The sequence below is a fragment of the Mercenaria mercenaria genome, chromosome 15, assembly GCF_021730395.1.
Source record: "Mercenaria mercenaria strain notata chromosome 15, MADL_Memer_1, whole genome shotgun sequence".
NCBI lineage: Eukaryota > Metazoa > Mollusca > Bivalvia > Venerida > Veneridae > Mercenaria > Mercenaria mercenaria.
In genome coordinates, this window is record NC_069375.1 from 74237966 (window position 1) to 74254549 (window position 16584).

The following is a 16584-nucleotide window of genomic DNA, read 5'->3' on the forward strand; positions in this document are numbered from 1 at the left end:
CTCCTTATTGAAATCATTTACGAATCATTGGTACACGAACCATTTAGGCAAGGTAGCCACAGACATAGTTACCTTTGCGATTGGACACAATTCATTGTTCAAGATACTAAAGGCATAGGCACGTCCATTGCTTATATGTAACTCGTATCCTTATCCTTACATATTCTGCTTCTTTTATTTGAAGGAAGTTAGTTTATATATATTCTTAATAGGCACAATTATGAACATATTTACACGAAATCAGACTCGAATTCTATTTTCTGCCCCTCATTTTCTTCTGTGAATCCAATTTCACAGATGAATTAAAGTCGTCAGTATGAATATTGCTAAAGAATAAATTCAGTTTAATAGGGTCTTTTTAGACGGATTTTGGACCGCCACAATTGAAGGTCAGACTTTGATGATACGGAAGACTGTAACAGTATGCGGACAGGATATGAAGGCCCTCTTTTAGGCAGTTTTCCTTTTAGTACCACATATAAAGGAGTGTTTAACGTATGTTAAAATGAAAACCTAATATAATACTTTTTACACAACTTTAATCGTTGAGATGCAGATTGAAGTGTCATAGGACGCGAAACGCGTTTTATTTCTTTTGGCCTTGTAATTGTTGTCACATTGTATTTGAATCTATTGAATAAAATATGAACTCTAAATATCAGATGTACTACCTGTTATTCATTCTTGACCTTGACCAAGAGTCCCGTTATTGCCCTATATACTTACCTCTACTTCTGCCTGTACTAACAATTACTAACCTGTCACCCGTAACTAAGTCTCCGATGTTCGAGTATATTGTGCGATGCTCCATTGCACTTGATATCTTGACATTGGAATATATAGTTACATTTGTGTATCATAATATATATGATAATAAATATCTAGGATATTTACTTATTTGCAGGTTAGTTATACTTTTGTTACATTCTGTTAACCATAAAGTATCATTTCAGAGTTTAAGTTAGTGATATGGCTCAAACATAAGCTATTTTTCATATACTTACCTGTTTACCTGGAATCTGTACACAAAGCCTAGATTTGTTACGTCATTACCATATATACATGTATTTTAACCTTATGTATAATATTTCATATATTTTTTGGGCACTTGATATCTTGACATTGGAATATATAGTTACATTTGTGTATCATAATATATATGATAATAAATATCTAGGATATTTACTTATTTGCAGTTATCTATACGGCCAGACGGCATCACGAACCCTAACAAATAATTGCCGACTGGGCTACGTCGACAGAAGCATGATAATCTTAAGAATAAGGCTATACCGTACATATTAATAACATTATTTGTCAACCAAAAGAGTTACAAGAGTTTGATATATTTTAGGATGCGTTGCAACTTGATGAAACTGTAACGCTACCAAACCCTTTTTTCATAGGACTTTCCTAATAATCAGTTCTTTTGCAATAGAGTTTCGCTTTTAAAAGCCGGCGCTAGGGGCGTGAGATGTGTTGCAAAATCTGTCATGAACAGACTCAATCAAACCGAGTCTGCTTTCATTCTTCTTTGTTGTATCATTCGCGTCCAAAGGATCTTTTTACAGATTTTTTACTTTTTCATGGAATCGAGGTATCAAAGTAAATCCATGATACGTATTGTTTATTCCTATTGCTGTTAAAACCATGCAATATCTTGTAAATCGTTAGTCTTGTCCAATAGTAAAATATTACGAGCTTATACACCAAGAATTTTATTTCAATAAGATCTTTCAATTGACTTTGAACAGTATAATGTTAAATAGACGGGTATGTTAGTTCTAACACAAGTATTTCTATATTTTGATATGTAGCATAATTATGATATCCTCTTTACAACGGATGGTTCAGGTTCATTTATGAATTCAACGGAGTGTATGTACTGGAGATAATTGTGCTCTTTCTTAATTTTACATTAACATAGAATCATTTATTACTCATCAAATTGTTAATAATCATCATTTTTAAAAAAAGCAAAAACATGATAAATAATTAATTGGAAATAGTCTAAATCAATGTTCGTATGTCAAAATATAACTAGCATAAGTAATTAGTTAAAAAAGTATATTTTATTGTACTGACAAATGCAAAATGTTATAACATGTAGATGCAAAACATACATTAACATACACTCTGGTGTGGTGAATGGTAAAAAAAAACTAACAAAAGTTCAACAGAAAAAACCACATTCAAGGCACGCAGCCGCCCATCATAATAGATAACGAACAGAAAAAAATGACCGGCAAGACGAATATACAATGTACTTTGAAATACTATTATAACGATGTAAAAGCCGCCCGTCCAGACATGCATACAACATGACATATTAAAAATAGAGCATATGTTGTCAATGTAATGATTTTCATTTCTATTACTAATTCATTTATACTGGCATTAGACTGAATTTTCATTTTCAAGTATATGCATGCATTAGTATCTCTATTTGTGACGTGGAATAATACATACATTTTCCGTTTAAGTAATTATCTGCATGAAGACCTAGCATATGCTTTGGTCCTTAACGTTTAACTTCTTTCAGAAATAACGGATACGGATTTAATGCGATGACTATTGCTAATAAGGGGAATAATTTTTTTGAGAGGGCGGGGGTCGAAGGCCTTCGCCAGACCGTAAGTGCCCCCATTTTAACTTTAAGTTACCCGCCCGCTTAGCTCAGTAGGGAGAGCATTGGTCTACGAATCGCGGGGTCGTGATTTCGATCCTTGCACGGGACGTATTTTCTCCGTGACAATTTGATTAAAGATATTATGTCTGAAATCATTCCTCCCCACCTTTAATAATTCATGTGGGGAAGTTGGCAGTTACTTGCAGAGAACGGGTTTGTACTGGTACAGAATCGATGAATACTTGTTAGGTTAACTTCCCGCCGTTACATGACTAAAATACTGTTGAAAAATGGCGTTAAACCCAAAACAAACAAACAAATTGTTAGCTCCTAAGCCAATGGTGTCATCGCAGTATAATATTTTGGGACTAGTGATGGGCAAATCGGTTAGATTTGCCAATCGATTAATCGGCATAATCGGACAAGCCAACCGATTCGATTAATTGGATATAATCGGATAATCGGTTACTCTAGTTGCATATATATAAGTTCACCTCACAGTGAATATTTTATGTCATTACTTAAGAAACGAACCACACAGACGTCAAATATTCTATTTCTATTGTATCCCTTCATAGACAGATTAAGTTAACAGCATAAAAATAAAATATTTGTGAAGATAGTAAACTTCAAAATTAGTTACTCGTCATAATTTCACCAGGGACTTATCCAGTGATATTGTGTTATTATTAAAATAAAATTATTTGGAGCAAAAAAAGTATTACCGATTAATTAATTCTTAGTAAACGACTGGAATGAGTTCAATCCCACAAAATCAATAATTGAAAATACCTTTGCTAATATGCTTGCGTAAGTCTTACGGCATGCTATGCATACTGTCATACTAATGTCAAGAGTTTAGGTTGATGGTTTTCCCGGCTTAATTTTGTAAAAGCCATATATCTTCCAAAATCTGGGTGATCACAATGACCTCAATTTCTTTCGAGACTTTGGAGGTAGCCATTTTTACGTAGAGTAGTTTTCCTTGGCGTAATTGTCCCACAGAACCGTAAATACCGGAAAGAAAAAGGTCAGAAAGAACTAAATTATCCGTTTAGGGTGCAAAGTAATTAATCGGTCAGGGAAAAGTGAAGTCGGCGATCGCGCTCATGAGTGCAACGCCGACGATTTTTCGATTGTCGCCGATTGTCGGCCCATCACTATTTGGGACTGCTTTTATCAGAAACATTATGATAACTAATTAGTCCATTAATTATTAGCGTTTTATTTACATGTGCGTTATCAAGTATTGAATTTGTTATTTCAGTAAAAACTATGTTTCGCGGTATTTCTATTTCTTTAGATTTCATCAAAGTGAAGATAAATCTGTACATTTGAAATTTTCTATCATTTTTGATATGGTGCCAATATATATGACAGAGACATTTTACTAAAGCACCTAGCCTTTTTGATAAAAGTATTAAGTCATAAAAGTATTTAAATAGAATATGCGCACGGCAACCAATCAAATAACATTGAACATCTGGGTGTTGATAAGTAATTTTAAGCAATGATATGTTTTAACATTTTGATCGCTACAAACAGATAGTTTACTTTAAGTTAATAAATAAATATTATATCAATATATTTGTACATTTTTGCAGAGGAGATAAAAACATCCGTTATTATTCAACTCTACTTGTGTTCTACTATAAACTGCGGTTTTTGAGTTGTTTGAAGACGTGAACACTTGAAGATGGTATTTATAATATCGAAAATGAATTGTGTGTTATTTTTGTATTGGAATTGTAGCCTGAAAATCAACGGAAATAGACAAACATAACTCAGGTAACTTCCGTTTCTCTTATATTATTATGATTTACATGTCCGTGTTATGTTATGTATTTTATATTTTAGTGATAAAAATATATAAAAGTATAATTTTTAAGTTATATATTTATAGAAGTGTAATGATCTATAACAGGAGCGGATATTTCTTGGTCAAAAATTATAGTACTATTGTCATAGAAATAACAGATCATTAATAGATTTGTCTATTTGTGTTGGTCGCTTAATCAGCTGTGGTTTATTTATTTTGTTGGGTTTAACATTGCACTAACACAATTATAGGTCATACAGCGACTCTCTAGCTTTGATGGTTGAGAGGGTCCAAGGAGCCCCTTCCTATGTTATTTCTTAACGGGCTGTCACCTGGATAGAACCAACGACCTTCCGTAAGCCAGTTGGACGGCTCCCTCACTTGAAAAAATTAACGTCTTTAGTAAAACATGGATCCATATATGTGAGAGAAAAGTGATTCAAAGTCAGTGACCTTAATCATTCGGCCACGGGGGCCCCTAAGCTGTGGTTTGTTGCTTAGGGAAACTCAGTCTTTAAACCGTGTCTTTTTCTATTGAATATTATTTTTCTTTACTTTTCTTCCTTCACCTTCCTTGAACAACACGAAATATTTCTGTTTCCCGTCCTCATTTTTATTTCATTTATATAATTGCAAAGTATAGTTTGAATTTTGTAAGCAGCTGTTCTGCTATATCATTCCACTACAGTTTCTTTTTCTTGCAATGCTACTTTGCAATATTCCGCTCTTACTATGTTTGCTGCTCCACCAAGTTTGCCTCTTTTATTTTGATTTTGTTGAACTCACTGTTAAATTTAGTCATCATCTGCTTCCGGAATAAAAGAGGATCTTCCGGTCTGTCCCTCTTTTTTTGCCGCTATATGGAGTTTTTACCGGTGGAAATCACAGAAAAAAAATGAAGGAATCGCAAACCACAGCAACAGAAAATCAAAATTTGTTCGTACGTACGAACAAAATTCCAAATTAAATTTACAAATTCTTGTTCATTTCTTACATTTTTAAATACAATTTTGAATTTTGTTTGAACGTACGAACAAATCCTGGTTGTTCCTACATGCAAACAATAATCCATAGTCCGTACTATTTTTCAGTTCTGATATTCTGTTTGAACAGCCCAGATTTGTTCGTACGTACGAACAAAATTCCAAATTGCTTTAAAAATTCTTTTTCATTTCTCACAATCATTTGTTCGTACGCACGAACAGCCTGGATTTGTACGTACGTGCGAAAAAATGAGAGAATTGAAAAAGAATTATTTTTTTTATAAAAATGCAATCTGGATTTTGTTCGTACGTACGAACGAACATACGAACAAATCCAGGATCTGTATGCAACAGATTATTTCTTTTAGTTCTGACATTTTGTTTCAACAGCCCAGATTTGTTTCTACGTACGAACAAATTTCCAAATTGAATATAAAAATTCTTTTTCATTTTTCACAATCCTTTGTTCGTACGTACGAATAACCTGGATTTGTCTGTACGTGCGAACAAATGATAGAAATGAAAAAGAATTATTTAAAAAAATGAAATTTGGAATTTTGTTTGTACGTACGAACATATCAAGGGTCTGTATACAAAGACTAGTTTTCAGTTTTGACATTTTGTTTGAACATCTTAGATTTATTCGTACATACGAACAAATTTCCAACTTACATTTAAAAATTATTTTTCATTTCTTCTAATCATTTGTTCGTACGTACGACCAACCTGGATTTGTACGAACAAATGAGAGAACGAAAAAAGAATTTTTAAACAAAATGTAATTTGGAACTTTGTTCGTACGTACGAACAAATCCAGGGACGTACTGTATGCAAGAGATTAATTATGTTCTGACATTCTGTTTGTACATACGAACAAATCTGTGGACTGTATGCATCTGAAAAATGCTCAAGACATTAAAAGAATTTCCATATCAGTCTGAGTTGTTCGTACGTACGAACAAATGTGAGAACTGATGAAGAGTTTGTCGATGCAATTTGGAATTTTGTTCTTACGTACAAACAGATCCTGGCTGTTCGTATGTACGAACAATAATCCATATTATTTTTTCAGTTCTGACATTCATTTCGAACAGCCAAGATTTGTTCAAACAAAATTCCAAATTGCATTTAAAAGTTCTTTTTCATTTCTCACAAACATTTGTTTGTACGTAAATGAGATAACTGAAAAAGAATTTAAAAATGCAATTTGGAACTTTGTTCGTAAGTAAGAACAAATCCAGACGCTGTATGCATTTTCATTTCTGACATTTTGTTCGTATGTACAAACAAAAAAAAATGTCCACAAAAAATCCTTACCAGGTAGAGATATGTCAAAACACACCTAAAAACTGGAGGTATCACCTATGTTGTACCACAGAAATGTGGTCTCGTTTTTTTCCTACGATCAATCATAAAGAAGTTACAAAATAAGCTATTTATAGGAACATAAAAGGGATGTAATTCAATAAAAAAATGTTATTGTATGTACAAAGTGAAACTAGATGCCCACAGGCAACATGTCAAGCCTGCCAGTTGTCAAAAGGACTAAGAGTTGCACATGACACCCTGTCTCATTGAGACAAACATTTATGCCAAATAAAAATGATTGCAATATAAACATGAAACAAATAAAATCTGGAAAGTCATATGACCTTTGATCCCCAAGTGTGACCTTAACCTTGAAGGGAGCCATATGAAACATGTGCTATGCACGCCGACTCGATGTGGTGAACATTTGGGCCAAATATGGTTCATATCCCTTGAAAACTGACAAATAAGCAACACATTTGACTTTTAAGTGTGATCTTGAACTTGTAGCTTGGGATGCTAAGAAATTTCAAAATCCCTTTATCAATGGCAGAGTAATGGACCAAACAAGAATCAGAGCATGTCAACATTTAACCTCTTATTGTAACTGGAGTCTGGATCTTACGCATGACATATCGACTCATTGTATTATGAGGAACATTTTTGCCAAGTATTTGGGTGGCGGGGGGGGGGGGGCAGGATATTAAAAGTAGGCACATCTGGTTTATTGTTTAGGGAGACCAAGTCTTTAAACCGTGTCTTTTTTCTGTAGAACAGCTGTGTTTGCTGCTCCATCACTTTTGCCTTTTTTATTCTTTGTTGAAATCACTGTTAAATGAATATAATCTGGAAAATAGATTCCTCGGAAGCACCGAGAACAATGCAAACAGTGAAAATTGCAGGCTCTGTTCGATTGAGCAGAAATGGAAAACGCAACACTGCCCACGCCCACTAGCACCGGGTGAAGTCATATTATCTTGTTCAGAATTGCATTTTCTGAGGACGAGTGATTATATAGGTAATATAGACTAATGAAATTTTGAAGTACTTTAGTCTGTCCCACCTAATGTTGGACCTCCATTAAAAAGGCATACTATTAGTTAAATATCAAAAGCTGAATATCTCTTAAAAAATAAATTGAAAATAAATAGTTTTCCCAATAAAATTGCAATGTAAATAACGAAAGGTCCTAATCAAGATGGCGGCGTCCATACAAACGTCCTTTGGGCGAGCGGGTCGGGGGGGAGGGGGGTGGGGATTCTCACAGTAAGCGACGCCTGATCAATTTAATGTTAAATAAAAGACGTGGAAAATAGAAACTTGTAGGATTTACTTGCATGGAGGGCCAACAATTTAATTTTCGTTCAAATTTAGCAAGTTTTTTCGTTTCAGGTTTTCAGCTTTTTTCTGAATATATGACTATTCTGTTTGTTAGCATAGACGTAAAATAGATATGTCAAGTCATATAAAGTGCATATCTTTGTCTAAGCCACAGATGAATAGAAGTGGAGATGGCAGCGAAGCATGCAACCATTTTAACTCTTTTTCATTAGGGTTACTATTGTTAAGTGTCGTATTAAAGGTCCGGATGATAATACTCTGTTTTAGCATGAATACATGTTTGTGTACTGTATTGTGCATTATATTACTTATGTACTCACTACTTTTAGTGATTTCCGATCTAGGTAAAAATTCTACCTCAACGCAATTAATGATTTAAAATGTACGGTCCCGATATATTTTACGGTGCCCCTAAAGTGACATGTTACACACTTTTTTCCACTTAGGTATTTCGTTTAAACGGAAAAAACTATTGCGTTTAAACGAAATCATTTCGTTTAAACGAAATTCGTTTAAACGAAATAAGTTACATTTCGTTTAAACGAAATTATAGTTATTTCGTTAAAACGAAATGATTTCGTTTTTACGAAATGATTTCGTTTTAACGAAATAACTATTTCGTTTAAACGAAATAGTTATTTCGTTTTTACGAAATGATTTCGTTTAAACTTATTTCGTTAAAACGAAATGATTTCGTTTAAACGAAATAAAAAAAAATCTCACATTACCTAAGTGGAAAAAAAGTGTGTAACATGTCACTTTAGGGGCACCGTTATATTTCAATTCAAGAGAACGACATTTATTTTATCAATTCCACACTCTCATGCTCTGTTGTCCTGTGAAATCCAAAGTAGAGTGGCGATATGTTAAAACATTATTTGCGCTAATGATAGACATGGTAGATCTACAAACGAGGTGAAAATATTACGTTTTGAGGGATATTTTCTTCTTCAGATTTAAATTAAAGTAGCATTTAGAAGCGCATCGCTTACTTTCATTTTCGATGGTATGAAACACGCGTGTTATTTACAAATAAGTTAAGTTAATAAATACAACGTATGAACATGTACAACTTATAAAATCGAGAAGCTGACATTAATATTGGCTTTTAAAGACCTTAAACTGCCATTAATAAAAAAAACAATGATCTTAAAACATCTGAAAAGCAAAACACCCCTAACGTGTATCTGTAAAAAATGAACTTAAAAAGTTAAGTATTATAACTGATCAAACCTGTTATATACTGATTAATACCAACCTCTCGTTTTAGATTTTATTATTAATATATTCTCATCCATATTGAAATAATAGAAATTCATTTAATACTAGATGCCCACGGGCAACATGTCGAGGTCAAAAGGAAAAAAATAAGTAAAGAAAGGTCATACTATACCTCAAAAAAGGATGTAACATGCATGTTGTACTACAAAAATGTGGCTTTGATGTTTCCCTACTACCAGTTATAAAACAGTTACTATACAAGCTATTTATAGTAACAACAAAGGGAAGTAATTCTCGCCTCTTGCGTATGACAGTCCGTCTCGTGATGGGTAACAATTGTGCCAAGTTGCATCAAAATCCCTCTATGCATGAAAAAGAAGTGCTCTGGACCACATCATTCTTATATCTTACCTATGATCTCTAAGTGTGGGCTCGACCTTAGAACTTGGAACCTGATTCGTGCGCATGGCATCCCATCTCATAATAGTGAACATTCCTACCAAGTAACATCATAAATTGTAAGAAGAAATCCTTCAGACAAACTCTTTCGTCGACTTGACTTTTGAGCACCTACTGTGACCCTGACCTTTGAGCGAGAGACACGGGGTCTGCACACAGAAAAATCTTTCTAATTGATATAAAACATTCATGCTAAATATAAACATGATTGATCTATGCATGTCAGAGTTATGGTCTGGACAAAATCGGACGATGTACGCACAAACGTACGGACGTACATAGACCCGCCAAAAGTGGCGACTAAGAGAAGATCACCGCAAGCCAGCTCATGAATAAAATTTACATGGCGAGATAGAAAATCATCAAAAGATGTATAAATATTAAACAAGTATGCATTATTTAAACGTGTAGAATTGTCTCTTTTGAAGTATTTAGAAGCAGGTTTGGGATAAAATTCTTACCATATTAGTATCAGTAAAAAGCAATTTCATTTTCTCATTATTATTTTAACTCATAAAATGAGTTGCAAAACATTCTCAAATAGGGTATTCTTATGTTACTTTCCAAATTGCATTCAAGCAGTACATGGATTTTATTCTCAATGTTAATCTGATTATTGTCTTATTATAACGGATGGTCAAAACCGCCTATCAGCAGTCAAACATTCATACTGCCCAGTTATAACGCGCAGTGGAGCAACTCCAGCTCTAAATTTTGACAAAGCTAATCTGTACAATAAATTCTAAGTTTGTTACCAGCTCTTCCAGATGTACCCTGAATAGCATTGACATGACTGAACCAATTTTTGAGTTCTATAAACATCGCATCTTCAATGTGTTTAACAACTTGTTTGGTTAAAGGTACTGATAAATCACATTAATGTATTAAATTATATTGACACAATTGCTTACGCACATAATGAAACTACTTTTTACTGTATCTACTGTTAGCCAAAAGTGCTATTCGCTTATTAATTCGAGAAGAAATAGTAGTCGATAATCGCACCTAATAATTAACCACCACTTTTCACTGCCGTATGGGCACTGGTATCCAACCCATATCACCCGAGACAGCCAACTTTTTGGTATATTTTCCACTTTCAAGGAAAAATCTCATAGCTTTATTATTAACTGCTGTAATACAGGCAAAAAAAGATTCGTGACCAAAAACTGAATCCCCATAACTAATAACTGGCCAAACTACAAAGTGATAACGTTTACTGTAGACATTAGATTGAACATCACCCTTAACCTTAAGTTTGGCAGTGAGTTAACGAAATGCACGACTAGCACTCTGAGCCGCCATTATGGCAGTAACAGTAAGATCCAGGTATTCATTGATTAACAAACCAATATATTTGTAATTGCTAGCATATTTCTAAAATACTACCTGCACATGTAAACACAGTACTATATCTAGATACAGAATGTGTAGGAAAATGGACAATATTACATTCTTCGACATATCATTTATGACTGACAAATTTAATGCGTTTAACAAAGTTTCAAGGTTCTGTTCACTGTCTGCTATGAACACAATATTATCTCCATAATACAAATTGCATACAATATCGTCATTTATCTGAACGCCAATATTCAAAATACAAGTATACAGCAAGATCATTTATGAACAAATTAAATAGATGGGTGACAGTGTACAGCCTTGTCATTGTTGATAATAACTTGTCGATATTAGTCAGTGATAGGCAATGTCTGGTATGCACAAACAATTTCAAATTATTTAAGGTCAACCCTTATATGAAAGGTCAAAGGAAAAAGAAAGTGATTAAAATGTTGCAATAATATCACTTATTTGTAATAATCATCAGTGTTTAAAAGTATTTGTTTTGTCATGTTAGCAACTGACTGTTCTTTATTTTACTGTACATATGTCAGACGATGTCAGGAAAAAGAAAATATGTCAAGGTCAAACCTGGTATTAAAGGTCAGGGATCATTTTTGCATAAAATATCAAAATGCGTTATATAGAGGATATTACATGAGTGTCTTTTCATATTGAATTTTTTAAACGAGTTGAATAAAATGATAAAATGCGAGGCTCTGCCGAGCTTTTTTTTTCAATTTTATTCAACGAGTTTAATAAATTCAATGTGGAAAGTCACAAATGTCATATTTATTTTATCACATGTAAGCCTTTCTTGTCGAAACATAAAAAAAATGACTTTCTTTTACTTTATTAACAAGACAATTTGACCGACGTCGCCTATACTATAAATGACGTCGACGTCAAAGCTTTATTACACTAGTGTATTAACATTTTTATTTAATGGTTTCATTACACTCCCGCGACGTCAAACATGTGATAAACTTACTTATTACTTTGTTCAAAATAGCTTGCAGTTATAACGTACTGTTAGAAGATTATCTTAATGTATACATGCCAAGCATACTCAACAATGTAGGTCTTAAGTCAAAAACAAACGACAAAAACGAAAATGTTGCAGGCTCGGTTTGATTGAGCCTATTCATGGACGGTAGTGGAAATGCATGCTACCGTCCACGCCCTCTAGCCCCGGGTTGAATAAAGCCTCTTTTCTCTGTTATTCTTCTGCACTATAGGGTGCAAATGTGCAAACTGTTTCTTCTGGACATAACAAACACATGAAAAAGAATTACTACATGATTAAAATTTGATATATACCGACATTAGAAAAACTAAGTTAAATAATTGGTGTGGTTAATCTGCAAATGATGAAAATATATTATTTTCACATTTTGACCAGGTTTGACATTTAAGAAAACATATGTTTCTTAAACCTTTCTATATCTAAAGTAATGAAAAACAAACTGAAATGTCAATTCGAGAATTTAAACATCATTTAATAGAATATTTTTAAGATACTGATTAAAAATCGACTGGTTACTTGTCATTTTCTTGTAAAAAGAGAATGTAAAAATAATTAAAATACAACATATGTAGTAATGTCTTCGACTTTAAGCTTTTGAGGTAGAAGAAGGAATACTGCAATGACACCTTTTTTAAAATATAGATAAATAACATTTGGGATGTTAGTTCTACAACAAAATAACATACACTGAACATTTGATTGATACAAACTAGCATAATTTGATTTAAGTAATCTAAGTCACTAGTATAAACGATGTGTATTCTTTGTACATTTTTTTCACATTCCATTGTCAGCACCTCCTATACTCCGAAAATACGTTTTAATTTTATAAATTTGTTATTTAAGAAAACATATGTTTCTCATACTTTAGCAGTACAAAATGCAGAACTTAAATTGCAAAAAGGCTTTAGAGAACAAATGTGAAGCTATTTGGAAACTTTAAGTGGGTTATCTTTGTTTACGTCAAATACAAACAATAATACATAAAAAAGTATTTGCAATTTTAAAGTATACTTGTGATGGTTGTTTCTGTAGAAATAAAATGCTTATACTGCTCTGTAGTAACTTATATCTTATTCAAAATAAATGAGTAACATGAGAATAATTATGACAGGCAAAATGTAAGATAAGCATTTTCTATGATTGAAAAATATGCTTTTGATAAAAAACCTATTAGTAGGACAATGCTGAAAATCTTTGAAAGTAACATACAACTGAATGAATGCGAACTGTTACAATTAAGAATGATATCAGTTCAGTCACCAGCACGAATACCATTGCCTATGTCCCCAACGCAAGCACATGCTACTACACACTTAGGACCGCTGATGAAACAAGTTAACTCGTCTGTACACACTGATCATGTCGTTCGAAAGTTATGGAGGAGCTACTGTTTATATCATAAATTTACGTATTAAGTATTTAATCTCTCCATTGTACTCAAAACCGAGGTCTCTTGCTGGAGGAAGCTCTGGCTTCTGTAGAAGTGCATTCGGCCATAACATTAGCTGATACCATTAACTGATAGCAGCATCGTAGCAATTGCTGGTAAAACGGTTTTCTTTTGCAGGAAGGTTTTTGGGCTTCTTCATGGTTAGATTCGAAGTCATTTATGGCATGGTTACAGTCAAAAGTAACTTCGATTGCTTTATCACTATGGCCACCAAGGTTTAATTAATAATTCTGCATTGTTATGGAAAATGTTCCTTGTATTTTGCAGTATATACTCTGTATTATAATGAGCAAGTATCTCCTTATTGTCCATTTAGGAGAATTTTTTTTTAATCTTTTGGACGAGTTGGTGTCCGTGTACAATACATTTTTAGATGTGTCTAACCTCTTTTCATTCTGGCTTAGTATTGATGCAATTGCATTTATCAAAAATGATTTCTGTTTAACTCCACTTATACACATTGACTTTACCGATATATATTCAAGGAATATGTTTGCCATATCGTAGAATGTTGGTTAAATGGCTGGTGCTCCAAGCATTTAAATAACTGCCATTAAGTCTATAAAATGCAGTCGGCGTAGACTTTCAACTTTCCTATAAAATCGGACTTCATTTCTTCCTATTCAAGACAAGTATTGGAATCTGTATCAAACATTATATTTGTGATCCAAATTGCAATGCGATTGCTTAAAAATCATTTATGTAATGGAAAAAATGGAATCATCCGGCCGTTGCCTATATTGATCCCGAGGTCATGATTTGAACATTCTGAGTAGATAACCACTACAGCATGCCACCAAATATCTAAGCTCTGGTTTCAAAAACTATTTTTAAAGGATTTTCCCTATATAAGCCAATGTAAAAACTGATGACCCCGAAGCGCAGCCAATTCTGATCCCATGGTCATGATATGGACAAACCTGAAAGTAGACAATACCAAACGTCTGGGCTTAATGGTTCCGGACAAGAATATTTCTAACCTTTAGCCTGCTGGCGGCAAAGGATTCTGCCTTTGCGACTAGTGCCAACCAAGATCTGCCTGCAGGTCCTAGCAGTCTGATCATGGTCTGCATTGTTCGTTATTCAGTCAGTAAATTTTTAGTGAACACCCCTTCGAATTACAAGTGGTATTGCCCAATTTGAATGATGGACCAGCCCATTTTAGAATGGACCCCCCCCCCCACCCCTGGGCCTTGCATATATATTGACCACAGGGTCATGATTTGAACAATCTTGGTAAAGAACCACTAGAGCATGCGAATAAATATATCGATGTTCTAGGCAATATGGTTTAAAATAAGACTGCTAAATACTAGATATCATGAAGCCCTAGGCCCTGTGGATTTGGACAAGAAGATTTTCAAAGTTTTTTTGTTTGAATTCAATGCTTTGAACAATTTTTAAAGAAGTTATCCAAGGAACATCCCTGTCAAGTATCATCAAAATCGGCCAGGTTGTTTAAGAGGAAAAGTTGTTTAAAGGAAAATGTGTACCCTTTAACAAAATATCAATGTAATCACAATTTATTATCACTTGTCCACTCGGCATTGCATAGTGTAAGTAACAAGAGTAAATGGAAGCACACAAACAAAATATATATTAACCGTACGTTCAGGAAAATAGTATTCATTACATTATAGTCCATATATATTTGGTATAAAATGCGTCATAAAGCTTTATTTGATATCGCTTTATGAATATAGTTCTGCAATTTATAACGGTAAAAATGTTATGATAATTCCAAATGAATTTATAACCGCTAAATACTTTTACTTTTTTTTTATTTGATATTTTTATTTCTCTATGTTCAAAACTATGTTCACAAAGAACTATTTTCATTTTCCGCACACGCACACACGCACGCACACACACACACACACACACACACACACACACACACACATGTATACCTGAACAAAAACAGCAATATAAAAACATACACACATCCATACATATATGCATATGCACACACCCACACACGAATATGCATATGCAAGATATTTTGAAGTTTTATTGTTGTTGTTGTTTTTTAAATTAATTTAAAAAGACCGCATAGGATAGAATTTCTTTCCATTTTTGATAATGTTTTTCTATTTTGTCGTGCTGCAATTCTATACAGCTTTCGATTTCAAGTCTACTCCAAAGATATATTTAAATTTAAGTTTGGTGTACATTTTCTTATTTTGCAACTATAAATATAATATTTTGCTACTAGAAGAATAAAACTTTTCGCGTCCTTTTCTTTGTCTTTTTCTGTGATTAAGAAAGAAATAGTAGAGCAGTTAAGATCTAAATGGAAGTTTCGTTCATGAAATTAACTTTTAAGCTCCCCCCAAAATTTTTATGCGCATGGACATTCCCAAAATAAGTGTTCGATAGATTCAACATTCATTGAACAGAAGTCACATATATTCGATATGACCTTTATTTTGTTTTAGCATACTTTTATTTGTCGCGATTATTCTGTGCAGATATTTAAATTGAAAATTTCTATATTTACTATCTATACTTGATGTTAGTATATTTTTATATATTTCTTTCATTTGATGTTCATACAAGTATTTATTTGTTTTCTCTACATTCAAATTTTTTTTCAAAATGTCTTTGTTTGGTGTATCATTTCTAATATTTGTCTGTTTTAATTTTCCTTTTTATTTCCTGTGGTACGCTGTTGAAGATATTGAAACATTTATACGCTGTTGAAGATATTGAAACATTTATACGCTGCTGAAGATATTGAAACATTTATACGCTGTTGAAGATATTGAATCATTTATACGCTGTTGAAGATATTGAAACATTTATACGCTGTTGAAGATATGAAAACATTTGTACGCTGTTGAAGATATAAAAACATTTGTACGCTGTTAAAGATATTAAAATATTTATACGCTGATGAAGATATTAAAACATTTATACGCTGTAGAAGATATTGAAACATTTATACGCTGTTGAAGATATGAAAACATTTGTACGCTGTTGAAGATATTAAAACATTTGTAC

General features: G+C 33.1%; 1 protein-coding gene across 1 annotated transcript in view; it reads left to right on the top strand.

Moving 5' to 3' along the window:
• The first annotated feature begins 4135 nt into the window (after window positions 1-4135).
• The window catches only part of LOC123533711 (uncharacterized), an 83242-nt gene continuing 70793 nt past the window's right edge, over window positions 4136-16584 (top strand). Inside the window, exon 1 of the mRNA XM_053525696.1 lies at window positions 4136-4417. The gene's annotated coding sequence lies outside the window, so the exon portion shown is untranslated. The remainder of the gene's footprint in view (window positions 4418-16584) is intronic.